Here is a 14,265-nt window from a genome sequence, read left to right as displayed (position 1 = left end):
TTTGTTTGTCCACACTTTTTATTTAATTTGTGCATCAGTCCACTCCTATTGCTGCCTGCCATACCTGGCTTACATTACTGCAGGGAGATAGTAATTGTAGGACAGTCCCTGTTTTTTTTTTGTTTTTTTTGTGGGAGATTAAGATTGGCATTTCTGCTACAGTGCCATCCCTGTGTGTGCCATCTCTCACTGAGTGGGCCATAGAAAGCCTATTTATTTTTTCCGTGATTTGTGTTCTAAATTCTACCTCAACACAAAAACACTACATCAATCAGTGGGAGAAAAATATTGGCCTCAGTCAGGGCTTGTGTGCCACTGCTGTGTGTGCTATCTCTCATTCAGTGGGCTATAGCAAGCCTATTTTTTTTTTTTTTTTTTTTTTTTAATATTATTTGGTTTCTAAAGTCTCCCTGAAAAAAAAAAAAAAACCTAAAAAAACAGTGGGAGAGTAATATTGCCCTTTCAGCTTGTGTGCCAGTCTTGACTCCTGGGTGTGCCACCTCTCTCCCTCTCATTCAGTGGGCCATAGAAAGCCTATTTATTTATTTTTTTAAATATTATTGGGTTTCTAAAGTCTCCCTTAAAAAACAAAAAATACATAAAAAAACAGTGGGAGAGTAATATTGCCCTTTCAGCTTGTGTGCCAGGCTTGACTCCTGGGTGTGCCACCTCTCTCCCTCTCATTCAGTGGGCCATAGAAAGCCTATTTTTTTTTTTTTTTAAATATTATTGGGTTTCTAAAGTCTCCCTTAAAAAACAAAAAATACATAAAAAAACAGTGGGAGAGTAATATTGCCCTTTCAGCTTGTGTGCCAGTTTTGACTCCTGGGTGTGCCACCTCTCTCCCTCTCATTCAGTGGGCCATAGAAAGCCTATTTATTTTTTTTTTAAAATATTATTGGGTTTCTAAAGTCTCCCTTAAAAAACAAAAAATACATAAAAAAACAGTGGGAGAGTAATATTGCCCTTTCAGCTTGTGTGCCAGTCTTGACTCCTGGGTGTGCCACCTCTCTCCCTCTCATTCAGTGGGCCATAGAAAGCCTATTTATTTTTTTTAAAAAATATTATTGGGTTTCTAAAGTCTCCCTTAAAAAACAAAAAATACATAAAAAAACAGTGGGAGAGTAATATTGCCCTTTCAGCTTGTGTGCCAGGCTTGACTCCTGGGTGTGCCACCTCTCTTCCTCTCATTCAGTGGGCCATAGAAAGCCTATTTATTTTTTTTTTTAAATATTATTGGGTTTCAAAAGTCTCCCTTAAAAAAAAAAAAACATAAAAAAACAGTGGGAGAGTAATATTGCCCTTTCAGCTTGTGTGCCAGTCTTGACTCCTGGGTGTGCCACCTCTCTCTCATTCAGTGGGCCATAGAAAGCATTTTTTTTTTTTTCCTTGATTTGTGTTCTAAAATCTACCTCAACACAAAAACACTACATCAATCAGTGGGAGAAAAATATTGGCCTCAGTCAGGGCTTGTGTGCCACTGCTGTGTGTGCTATCTCTCATTCAGTGGGCTATAGCAAGCCTATTTTTTTTTATTTTTTTTTTAATATTATTTGGTTTCTAAAGTCTCCCTGAAAAAAAAAGAAATACCTAAAAAAACAGTGGGAGAGTAATATTGCCCTTTCAGCTTGTGTGCCAGTCTTGACTCCTGGGTGTGCCACCTCTCTCCCTCTCATTCAGTGGGCCATAGAAAGCCTATTTATTTTTTTTTTTAAATATTATTGGGTTTCTAAAGTCTCCCTTAAAAAACAAAAAATACATAAAAAAACAGTGGGAGAGTAATATTGCCCTTTCAGCTTGTGTGCCAGGCTTGACTCCTGGGTGTGCCACCTCTCTCCCTCTCATTCAGTGGGCCATAGAAAGCCTATTTATTTTTTTTTAAAAATATTATTGGGTTTCTAAAGTCTCCCTTAAAAAACAAAAAATACATAAAAAAACAGTGGGAGAGTAATATTGCCCTTTCAGCTTGTGTGCCAGTCTTGACTCCTGGGTGTGCCACCTCTCTCCCTCTCATTCAGTGGGCCATAGAAAGCCTATTTATTTTTTTTTTAAAATATTATTGGGTTTCTAAAGTCTCCCTTAAAAAACAAAAAATACATAAAAAAACAGTGGGAGAGTAATATTGCCCTTTCAGCTTGTGTGCCAGGCTTGACTCCTGGGTGTGCCACCTCTCTCCCTCTCATTCAGTGGGCCATAGAAAGCCTATTTATTTTTTTTTTTAAATATTATTGGGTTTCAAAAGTCTCCCTTAAAAAAAAAAAAAACATAAAAAAACAGTGGGAGAGTAATATTGCCCTTTCAGCTTGTGTGCCAGTCTTGACTCCTGGGTGTGCCACCTCTCTCTCATTCAGTGGGCCATAGAAAGCATTTTTTTTTTTTTCCTTGATTTGTGTTCTAAAATCTACCTCAACACAAAAACACTACATCAATCAGTGGGAGAAAAATATTGGCCTCAGTCAGGGCTTGTGTGCCACTGCTGTGTGTGCTATCTCTCATTCAGTGGGCTATAGCAAGCCTATTTTTTTTTTTTTTTTTTTTAATATTATTTGGTTTCTAAAGTCTCCCTGAAAAAAAAAGAAATACCTAAAAAAACAGTGGGAGAGTAATATTGCCCTTTCAGCTTGTGTGCCAGTCTTGACTCCTGGGTGTGCCACCTCTCTCCCTCTCATTCAGTGGGCCATAGAAAGCCTATTTATTTTTTTTTTTAAATATTATTGGGTTTCTAAAGTCTCCCTTAAAAAACAAAAAATACATAAAAAAACAGTGGGAGAGTAATATTGCCCTTTCAGCTTGTGTGCCAGGCTTGACTCCTGGGTGTGCCACCTCTCTCCCTCTCATTCAGTGGGCCATAGAAAGCCTATTTATTTTTTTTAAAAAATATTATTGGGTTTCTAAAGTCTCCCTTAAAAAACAAAAAATACATAAAAAAACAGTGGGAGAGTAATATTGCCCTTTCAGCTTGTGTGCCAGTCTTGACTCCTGGGTGTGCCACCTCTCTCCCTCTCATTCAGTGGGCCATAGAAAGCCTATTTATTTTTTTTTTAAAATATTATTGGGTTTCTAAAGTCTCCCTTAAAAAACAAAAAATACATAAAAAAACAGTGGGAGAGTAATATTGCCCTTTCAGCTTGTGTGCCAGGCTTGACTCCTGGGTGTGCCACCTCTCTCCCTCTCATTCAGTGGGCCATAGAAAGCCTATTTATTTTTTTTTTTAAATATTATTGGGTTTCAAAAGTCTCCCTTAAAAAAAAAAAAAACATAAAAAAACAGTGGGAGAGTAATATTGCCCTTTCAGCTTGTGTGCCAGTCTTGACTCCTGGGTGTGCCACCTCTCTCTCATTCAGTGGGCCATAGAAAGCATTTTTTTTTTTTTCCTTGATTTGTGTTCTAAAATCTACCTCAACACAAAAACACTACATCAATCAGTGGGAGAAAAATATTGGCCTCAGTCAGGGCTTGTGTGCCACTGCTGTGTGTGCTATCTCTCATTCAGTGGGCTATAGCAAGCCTATTTTTTTTTTTTTTTTTTTTAATATTATTTGGTTTCTAAAGTCTCCCTGAAAAAAAAAGAAATACCTAAAAAAACAGTGGGAGAGTAATATTGCCCTTTCAGCTTGTGTGCCAGTCTTGACTCCTGGGTGTGCCACCTCTCTCCCTCTCATTCAGTGGGCCATAGAAAGCCTATTTATTTTTTTTTTTAAATATTATTGGGTTTCTAAAGTCTCCCTTAAAAAACAAAAAATACATAAAAAAACAGTGGGAGAGTAATATTGCCCTTTCAGCTTGTGTGCCAGGCTTGACTCCTGGGTGTGCCACCTCTCTCCCTCTCATTCAGTGGGCCATAGAAAGCCTATTTATTTTTTTTTTTAAATATTATTGGGTTTCTAAAGTCTCCCTTAAAAAACAAAAAATACATAAAAAAACAGTGGGAGAGTAATATTGCCCTTTCAGCTTGTGTGCCAGGCTTGACTCCTGGGTGTGCCACCTCTCTCCCTCTCATTCAGTGGGCCATAGAAAGCCTATTTATTTTTTTTTTAAATATTATTGGGTTTCTAAAGTCTCCCTTAAAAAAAAAAAAAAACATAAAAAAACAGTGGGAGAGTAATATTGCCCTTTCAGCTTGTGTGCCAGTCTTGACTCCTGGGTGTGCCACCTCTCTCTCTCATTCAGTGGGCCATAGAAAGGCTATTTTTTTTTTGGTTTTTTTAATATTATTTGGTTTCTAAAGTCTCCCTGAAAAAAAAAAAAAAAACATAAAAAAACAGTGGGAGAGTAATATTGCCCTTTCAGCTTGTGTGCCAGTCTTGACTCCTGGGTGTGCCACCTCTCTCCCTTTCATTCAGTGGGCCATAAAAAGCCTATTTATTTTTTTTTTTAAATATTATTGGGTTTCTAAAGTCTCCCTTAAAAAACAAAAAATACATAAAAAAACAGTGGGAGAGTAATATTGCCCTTTCAGCTTGTGTGCCAGGCTTGACTCCTGGGTGTGCCACCTCTCTCCCTCTCATTCAGTGGGCCATAGAAAGCCTATTTATTTATTTTTTTAAATATTATTGGGTTTCTAAAGTCTCCCTTAAAAAACAAAAAATACATAAAAAAACAGTGGGAGAGTAATATTGCCCTTTCAGCTTGTGTGCCAGTCTTGACTCCTGGGTGTGCCACCTCTCTCTCTCATTCAGTGGGCCATAGAAAGGCTATTTTTTTTTTTTGGTTTTTTTAATATTATTTGGTTTCTAAAGTCTCCCTGAAATAAAAAAAAAACTTAAAAAAACAGTGGGAGAGTAATATTGCCCTTTCAGCTTGTGCGCCAGTCTTGACTCCTGGGTGTGCCACCTCTCTCTCTCTAATTGTGGGCCATAGAAAGCCTTTTTTTTTTTTTTTTTTTTTTATATTATTTGGTTTCTAAAGTCTCCCTGAGAAAAAAAAAAAATAAATTAGGTGGGAGATTAATATTGACATTAGTGCTTGAGTGACAGTCCTGCGTGTGTGTCATCTCTGTGATTTTGTGCCACAGAAAACAGAGTGTGTAACATTGTGCCTGATTTTCCTTGTGGTCTCACCAACCTGTTAAGGGATATTGAAATCATACTGAAGTTATAGCTCACCGTGTAAGTTGTTTGACAGCAACAAATAAAGTTACTTTGGTTAAGATTTTAAAACAATGAGGAAGTCTGGTGCAAGAGGTCGTCGTGGGCGTTCATTGTCAGCTGGTAATGATGGTAGTGGTAGTGGAGCATCAGGTGGTCGTGGGGATAAAAATATTCCACCTAAGTCTGGAGCTGTGGAGCCAGTTTCGTCGTCAGTAGTGTTGAGCATTCCGATGCTGCAAGTATCGGGTATCGGCCGATACTTGCTGTATCGGAATTCCGATACCGGGATTCCGATACTCTTGTGGTATCGGGTATCGGGTATCGCAACAACATTAATGTTAAAATGTGTAAAAGAGAGAATTAAAATAAAAAATATCGCTATACTCACCTGTCCGACGCAGCCGGGACTTCAGCGAGGGAACCGGCAGCGTTGTTTGTTTAAAATTCGCGCTATTACTTGGTTACGTGAATTCCCGGCTTGTGATTGGTCAGGTCGGCCACGTTGCCGGGACGCGGACCAATCACAGCAAGCCGTGACGAAATTACGTCACGGCTTGCTGTGATTGGTCCGCGTCCCGGCAATATGGCCGCCCTGACCAATCACAAGCCGTGACGTCACGGGAGGCTGGACACGCGCCCATTTTAAAATGAGCGCGTCCAGCCTCCCGGCTTGTGATTGGTTGACCGCGGCGCAACCAATCACAAGCCGTGACGTCACGGGAGGCTGGACACGCGCCCATTTTAAAATGAGCGCGTCCAGCCTCCCGGCTTGTGATTGGTTGACCGCGGCGCAACCAATCACAAGCCGTGACGTCACGGGAGGCTGGACACGCGCCCATTTTAAAATGAGCGCGTGTCCAGCCTCCCGTGACGTCACGGCTTGTGATTGGTCAGGGCGGCCATATTGCCGGGACGCGGACCAATCACAGCAAGCCGTGACGTAATTTCGTCACGGCTTGCTGTGATTGGTCCGCGTCCCGGCAACATGGCCGACCTGACCAATCACAAGCCGGGAATTCACGTAACCAAGTAATAGCGCGAATTTTAAACAAACAACGCTGCCGGTTCCCTCGCTGAAGTCCCGGCTGCGTCGGACAGGTGAGTATAGCGATATTTTTTATTTTAATTCTTTCTTTTACACATTTATATGGTTCCCAGGGCCTGAAGGAGAGTTTCCTCTCCTTCAGACCCTGGGAACCATCAGGAATACCGTCCGATACATGAGTCCCATTGACTTGTATTGGTATCGGGTATCGGTATCGGATTGGATCCGATATTTTGCCGGTATCGGCCGATACTTTCCGATACCGATACTTTCAAGTATCGGACGGTATCGCTCAACACTAGTCGTCAGGCTACACAAGGCCTCGAACGCTCTCTTTTCTGGGAGTAGGAAAACCGCTTTTAAAGGCGGAGCAGCAACAGCAAGTTTTGGCTTACATTGCAGACTCAGCCTCTAGCTCTTTTGCCTCCTCTTCCGAAACTGGTAAATGTAAAAGCAGCGCGTCGCTTGTGGATGTTCACGGTCAGGGACAAGTCGCTTCCTTGTCCTCCTCAGCAAAAACTACAACAAGAGAGAAGGATGCAGCAGGCGACACAACGGGTCACTCCATGGAGCTCTTTACACATACCGTCCCTGGCTTAGAAAGTGAAACATTTAACAGGCCATGCCCATTACAAGTATATTCTGACATGGAGTGCACTGATGCACAGCCACAGCCAGAGTACTATGCTGCTCCTTTGACTCAGACCACCACATTGCCCTCTCAGGGTACAGATCCACAATCAGACCCTGATGAGACTATGTTGCCCCGCCACGAACGCTATACCACTGACCGACACAGTGACACAGACGAAGTTGCACACGAGCTCGAAGAGGAGGTAATAGATGACCCAGTTATTGACCCCGATTGGCAGCCATTGGGGGAACAGGGTGCAGGCGGCAGTAGTTCAGAAGCGGAGGTGGAGGAGGGGCCGCAGCAGGCATCAACATCGCAACAGGTTCCATCTGCCGGGCCCGTATCTGGCCCAAAACGCGTGTCAAAGCCAAAACCTGTTGGAGCACAGCGTTGCCATCCGGTTAAAGCTCAGTCTGCAATCCCTGAAAAGGGATCCGAGTCTAGGAAGAGTGCAGTCTGGCATTTTTTTAAACAACATCCAACTGATCAGCGCAAAGTCATCTGTCAAAAATGTTCAACTAGCTTAAGCAGAGGTCAGAATCTGAAAAGTCTAAATACTAGTTGCATGCATAGACACTTAACCACCATGCATTTTCAAGCCTGGACTAACTACCAAACGTCCCTCAAGGTTGTAGCACCCTCGGCCAATGAAGCTAGTCAGCAACGCAACATCCCTTCCGTCACTGTAAGGCCACCATTTTCCGCACCACCGGCAGTATCTGTGCAGGTTTCTTTGCCAGCCAAAAGCAGTCAGGGTCAGGGAATCACCAGTTTTGTAGGAGGAAATATTGCATCTAGGGCACCGGCGGAAACAATACCGTCTCCAACCGTCTCTCAGTCTGCCATGTACACCGGCACACCCGAAAGTTCCACGATCTCCAGCTCTCCAGTCCAGCTCACCCTACATGAGACTCTGGTTAGAAAAAGGAAGTACTTATCCTCGCATCCGCGTACACAGTGTTTTAACGCCCACATAGCTAGACTAATCTCGTTAGAGATGATGCCCTACCGGTTAGTTGAAAGCGAAGCTTTCAAAGCCCTGATGGAGTACGCTGAACCACGATACGAGCTACCCAGTCGACACTTTTTTTCCAGAAAAGCCATCCCAGCCCTGCACCAGCATGTTAAACAGCGCATCGTCCATGCACTCAGGCAATCTGTGAGTACAAAGGTGCACCTGACTACAGATGCATGGACCAGTAGGCATGGCCAGGGACGTTATGTGTCCATCACGGCACACTGGGTGAATGTGGTGGATGCAGGGTCCACAGGCGACATCAATTTAGGGACAGTTGTGCCTAGCCCACGGTCTAGGAAACAGTTGGCTGTAGGCGTTCGCACCCCCTCCTCCTCCTCCTCCTCGTCCTCCTGCAGAAGCTACAGCTCTTCCACAGAACGCAGTCTGCCAACCACTCCATCGGCAGATGACACTGTTGCACACCAGTTGTCCCATTATGGGCCAGCTACTGCCAAGCGTCAGCAGGCTGTATTGGCTATGAAGTGCTTGAGCGACAACAGACACACCGCGGAAGTTCTGTCCGAGTTCTTGCAACAAGAAACACAGTCGTGGCTGGGCACAGTAGATCTTGAGGCAGGCAAGGTAGTGAGTGATAACGGAAGGAATTTCATGGCTGCCATCTCCCTTTCCCAACTGAAACACATTCCTTGCCTGGCTCACACCTTAAACCTGGTGGTGCAGTGCTTATTGAAAACTTATCCTGGGTTCTCCGACCTGCTCCTCAAAGTGCGTGCACTTTGCTCACATATCCGACGTTCGCCTGTACACGCCAGCCGTATGCAGACCTATCAGCGGTCTTTGAACCTTCCCCAGCATCGCCTAATCATAGACGTTGCAACAAGGTGGAACTCAACACTGCACATGCTTCAGAGACTGTGCGAACAGAGGCGTGCTGTTATTTATTTGTGGGAGGATACACGGGCAGGCAGTAGGATGGCAGACATGGAGTTGTCAGGTGTGCAGTGGTCTAAGATACAAGACATGTGTCAAGTCCTTCAGTGTTTTGAGGAATGCACACGGCTGGTTAGTGCAGACAACGCCGTAATAAGCATGAGCATCCCCCTAATGCGTCTGCTGATGCAAAGTTTGACGCACATAAAGGAGCAGGCGTCTGCACCAGAGGAAGAGGAAAGCCTTGATGACAGTCAGCCATTGTCTGGTCAGGGCAGTGTACAGGACGAGGTAGCGGGCGAAGAGGAGGTGGAGGACGAGGAGGATGATGGGGATGAGTATATTTTTAATGCCGAACCTTTCCCGGGGGCACAGGAAATTGGTTGCGTGTCACGGCCGGGTTCTGGTTTTTTGAGGGACACAAGTGACGTAGATTTGCCTGCAACTGCCCCTCAACCAATCACAACCGGAGATTTGACAACTGGAACTTTGGCCCACATGGCGGATTATGCCTTACGTATCCTAAAAAGGGACACACGCATTACGAAAATGATGAACGATGACGATTACTGGTTGGCCTGCCTCCTTGATCCACGCTATAAAGGCAAATTGCAAAATATTATGCCACATGAGAACTTGGAACTAATATTAGCAACCAAACAATCAACTCTTGTTGACCGTTTGCTTCAGGCATTCCCAGCACACAGCGCACGTGATCGTTCTCACACGAGCTCCAGGGGGCAGCAGACTAGGAGTGTTAGGGGTGCACACATCAGAAGTGGCGTTGGACAGAGGGGTTTTCTGACCAGGTTGTGGAGTGATTTTGCTATGACCGCAGACAGGACAGGTACTGCTGCATCAATTGAAAGTGACAGGAGACAACATTTGTCCAGTATGGTTACTAACTATTTTTCATCCCTTATCGATGTTCTCCCTCAACCGTCATTCCCATTTGATTACTGGGCCTCCAAATTAGACACCTGGCCAGAATTGGCAGAATATGCATTGCAGGAGCTTGCTTGCCCGGCAGCAAGTGTCCTATCAGAAAGAGTATTCAGTGCTGCAGGTTCAATATTAACCGAAAAAAGGACTCGTCTGGCTACCCAAAATGTTGACGATCTAACATTCATTAAAATGAACCACAACTGGATTTCGAAATCTTTTGCCCCACCTTGCCCGGCCGACACCTAGCTTTCCTATGAAAGGCTCTTGCCTGTGAATTACTTTTCTAATGTCTAATTTGCTGCAGCTGATTGTACAGCATACGACATGTTTACACCTCCCTAAATGGCCAAACTCCCCACACGGGGCCGTGGTATCGCGACTTGGCGCAAGCACCCGTGAGACTGCTGTTTGTCTGGAGAGGTGGGTGTGCTCGCTTTTGGTTGACGGCATTGCTACTGGGTCCCTCATAGTACAATGTAGTGTCTCTGGCGGTGGTGGTGCACACCCAACGTCAGACACACCGTTGTAACATGAGGGGCCCTGGGGCGGTCCCGCCGGCCTCTAGAGAGTTCCCCCCTACCCCAGCTCAAAATGTGCTCTACCACATGCAAAATTATGTCGCACAGCTCCACCAATCTTTAGTCTATTCGCTGACATCATTCAATGTCTGGCACTGACAATACAAATTTGTAGACATCTACGATGCAACTTAAAGTAGTCTGTGTCTGTGTCCTATATTGGCACCATTAAATAGTTACTGCCAAATTACTATGTCAGAAACTCAGCAGATGAGCCCACCCCTGTACCTAAGTATGCCACCTTTTTTTTTGTTTTGGTTGTTTTGCGAGACATTAACATCTATTTATATTTTGGGAGTACTGGGACAGACACTCCTTGCACTACTCCTCCACTCACCACCAAGCTGCCCGTGTATCCATGTAACCGCTGTAAAACTGCCATGAGCCTATTGTTTGTTATTTTAGGCCTTTGAAGCCTGTCTGCGGTCCCTCCTTCCACTAGTCCTCCACTGGCCAGACCACTGCTGCCCGTGTACCCCTGGAACCAATTATAAAGTGCCTACAGCCAGCCCATTTTTTTATGTTAGGCCTTTGAAGCCTGTCTGCGGTCCCTCCTTCCACTAGTCCTCCACTGGCCAGACCACTGCTGCCCGTGTACCCCTGGAACCAATTATAAAGTGCCTACAGCCAGCCCATTTTCTTATGTTAGGCCTTTGAAGCCTGTCTGCGGTCCCTACTTTAAATACTCCTCCACTGACCACCAAGCTGCCTGCCCGTGTATCCATGTAACCGCTGTAAAACTGCCATGAGCCTATTGTTTGTTATTTTAGGCCTTTGAAGCCTGTCTGCGGTCCCTCCTTCCACTAGTCCTCCACTGACCAGACCACTGCTGCCCGTGTACCCCTGGAACCAATTATAAAGTGCCTACAGCCAGCCCATTTTTTTATGTTAGGCCTTTGAAGCCTGTCTGCGGTCCCTCCTTCCACTAGTCCTCCACTGGCCAGACCACTGCTGCCCGTGTACCCCTGGAACCAATTATAAAGTGCCTACAGCCAGCCCATTTTCTTATGTTAGGCCTTTGAAGCCTGTCTGCGGTCCCTACTTTAAATACTCCTCCACTGACCACCAAGCTGCCTGCCCGTGTATCCATGTAACCGCTGTAAAACTGCCATGAGCCTATTGTTTGTTATGTTAGGCCTTTGAAGCCTGTCTGCGGTCCCTACTTTAAATACTCCTCCACTGACCACCAAGCTGCCTGCCCGTGTATCCATGTAACCGCTGTAAAACTGCCATGAGCCTATTGTTTGTTATTTTAGGCCTTTGAAGCCTGTCTGCGGTCCCTCCTTCCACTAGTCCTCCACTGACCAGACCACTGCTGCCCGTGTACCCCTGGAACCAATTATAAAGTGCCTACAGCCAGCCCATTTTCTTATGTTAGGCCTTTGAAGCCTGTCTGCGGTCCCTACTTTAAATACTCCTCCACTGACCACCAAGCTGCCTGCCCGTGTATCCATGTAACCGCTGTAAAACTGCCATGAGCCTATTGTTTGTTATTTTAGGCCTTTGAAGCCTGTCTGCGGTCCCTCCTTCCACTAGTCCTCCACTGACCAGACCACTGCTGCCCGTGTACCCCTGGAACCAATTATAAAGTGCCTACAGCCAGCCCATTTTTTTATGTTAGGCCTTTGAGGCCTGTCTGCGGTCCCTCCTTCCACTAGTCCTCCACTGGCCAGACCACTGCTGCCCGTGTACCCCTGGAACCAATTATAAAGTGCCTACAGCCAGCCCATTTTCTTATGTTAGGCCTTTGAAGCCTGTCTGCGGTCCCTACTTTAAATACTCCTCCACTGACCACCAAGCTGCCTGCCCGTGTATCCATGTAACCGCTGTAAAACTGCCATGAGCCTATTGTTTGTTATGTTAGGCCTTTGATAGCCTGTCTGCGGTCCCTACTTTAAATACTCCTCCACTCACCACCAAGCTGCCTGCCCGTCTATCCATGTAACCGCTGTAAAACTGCAATGAGCCTATTGTTTGTTATTTTAGGCCTTTGATAGCCTGTCTGCGGCCCCTACTTGCAATACTCCTCCACTGACCACAATGCTGCCTGGAGTGCCTGCCTGTGTATCCATGTAACCGATGTAAAACTGCCATGACTGCCTACTGTTTGTTATTTTAGGCCTTTGATAGCCTGTCTGCAGCCCCTACTTGCAATACTCCTCCACTGACCACACCAATGCTGCCCGTGTACCCCTGGAACCTATTTAAAAGTTCATAGAGCCTAGTTATATATTTTATTTACTATTAATAAGGCCATGATGGACTACGCTGTACCACGCTACAAGCTAACCAGTCGACACTTCTTTTGCGAGAAAAGCCATCCCAACCCTCCACCAGCATGTAGAAGACCGCATTGTCCATGCACTCTGGCAATCTGTGAGTACAAAGGTGCACCTGACAACAGACGCATGGACCTGTAGGCATGGCCACGGAAGATTACGTGTCCATTACGGCGCAATGGGTTAATGTGGTGGATGCATGGTCCACAGGGGACAGCCTACTAAGTCTGTCTGCAGTCCCTAATTCAAATTGTCCTCCACTGTCTAAATCGGAGCTTCCACCTTCTGGCTTTCGGCCTATAGTATCAGAAATTAAACTGCATTTGGCCTTCAACTTTGGTTAGGGCCTACTAACGGCTTCTGCCCCTCCCTGGTGTTGCCCTCAACTAAATAAAGCTGAGCTTCAACCTTCTGCTCCAAATTACCATTTTAAAAAATGCAATAGGCTTTTCCGGCCTACTAAAGGTGTCTGTCTGTGTGCCCCTGCCTGGTGTTGTCCTCAACTAAATAAAGCTGAGCTTCAACCTTCCGGCTCTCATTAAGTGGTTTTAAAAAAAAAAAATGGTGGTTAGGGCCTACTAACGGCTTCTGCCCCTCCCTGGTGTTGCCCTCAACTAAATAAAGCTGAGCTTCAACCTTCTGCTCCAAATTACCATTTTAAAAAATGCAATAGGCTTTTCCGGCCTACTAAAGGTGTCTGTCTGTGTGCCCCTGCCTGGTGTTGTCCTCAACTAAATAAAGCTGAGCTTCAACCTTCCGGCTCTCATTAAGTGGTTTTAAAAAAAAAAAATGGTGGTTAGGGCCTACTAACGGCTTCTGCCCCTCCCTGGTGTTGCCCTCAACTAAATAAAGCTGAGCTTCAACCTTCTGCTCCAAATTACCATTTTAAAAAATGCAATAGGCTTTTCCGGCCTACTAAAGGTGTCTGTCTGTGTGCCCCTGCCTGGTGTTGTCCTCAACTAAATAAAGCTGAGCTTCAACCTTCCGGCTCTCATTAAGTGGTTTTAAAAAAAAAAAATGGTGGTTAGGGCCTACTAACGGCTTCTGCCCCTCCCTGGTGTTGCCCTCAACTAAATAAAGCTGAGCTTCAACCTTCTGCTCCAAATTACCATTTTAAAAAATGCAATAGGCTTTTCCGGCCTACTAAAGGTGTCTGTCTGTGTGCCCCTGCCTGGTGTTGCCCTCAACTAAATAAAGCTGAGCTTCAACCTTCTGCTCCAAATTACCATTTTAAAAAATGCAATAGGCTTTTCCGGCCTACTAAAGGTGTCTGTCTGTGTGCCCCTGCCTGGTGTTGCCCTCAACTAAATAAAGCTGAGCTTCAACCTTCTGCTCCAAATTACCATTTTAAAAAATGCAATAGGCTTTTCCGGCCTACTAAAGGTGTCTGTCTGTGTGCCCCTGCCTGGTGTTGTCCTCAACTAAATAAAGCTGAGCTTCAACCTTCCGGCTCTCATTAAGTGGTTTAAAAAAAAAAAATGGTGGTTAGGGCCTACTAACGGCTTCTGCCCCTCCCTGGTGTTGCCCTCAACTAAATAAAGCTGAGCTTCAACCTTCTGCTCCAAATTACCATTTTAAAAAATGCAATAGGCTTTTCCGGCCTACTAAAGGTGTCTGTCTGTGTGCCCCTGCCTGGTGTTGTCCTCAACTAAATAAAGCTGAGCTTCAACCTTCCGGCTCTCATTAAGTGGTTTTAAAAAAAAAAAATGGTGGTTAGGGCCTACTAACGGCTTCTGCCCCTCCCTGGTGTTGCCCTCAACTAAATAAAGCTGAGCTTCAACCTTC

Source organism: Ranitomeya variabilis, chromosome 3 (genome assembly GCF_051348905.1).
Source record: "Ranitomeya variabilis isolate aRanVar5 chromosome 3, aRanVar5.hap1, whole genome shotgun sequence".
NCBI lineage: Eukaryota > Metazoa > Chordata > Amphibia > Anura > Dendrobatidae > Ranitomeya > Ranitomeya variabilis.
Note: the sequence above shows the minus strand (reverse complement) of the source record.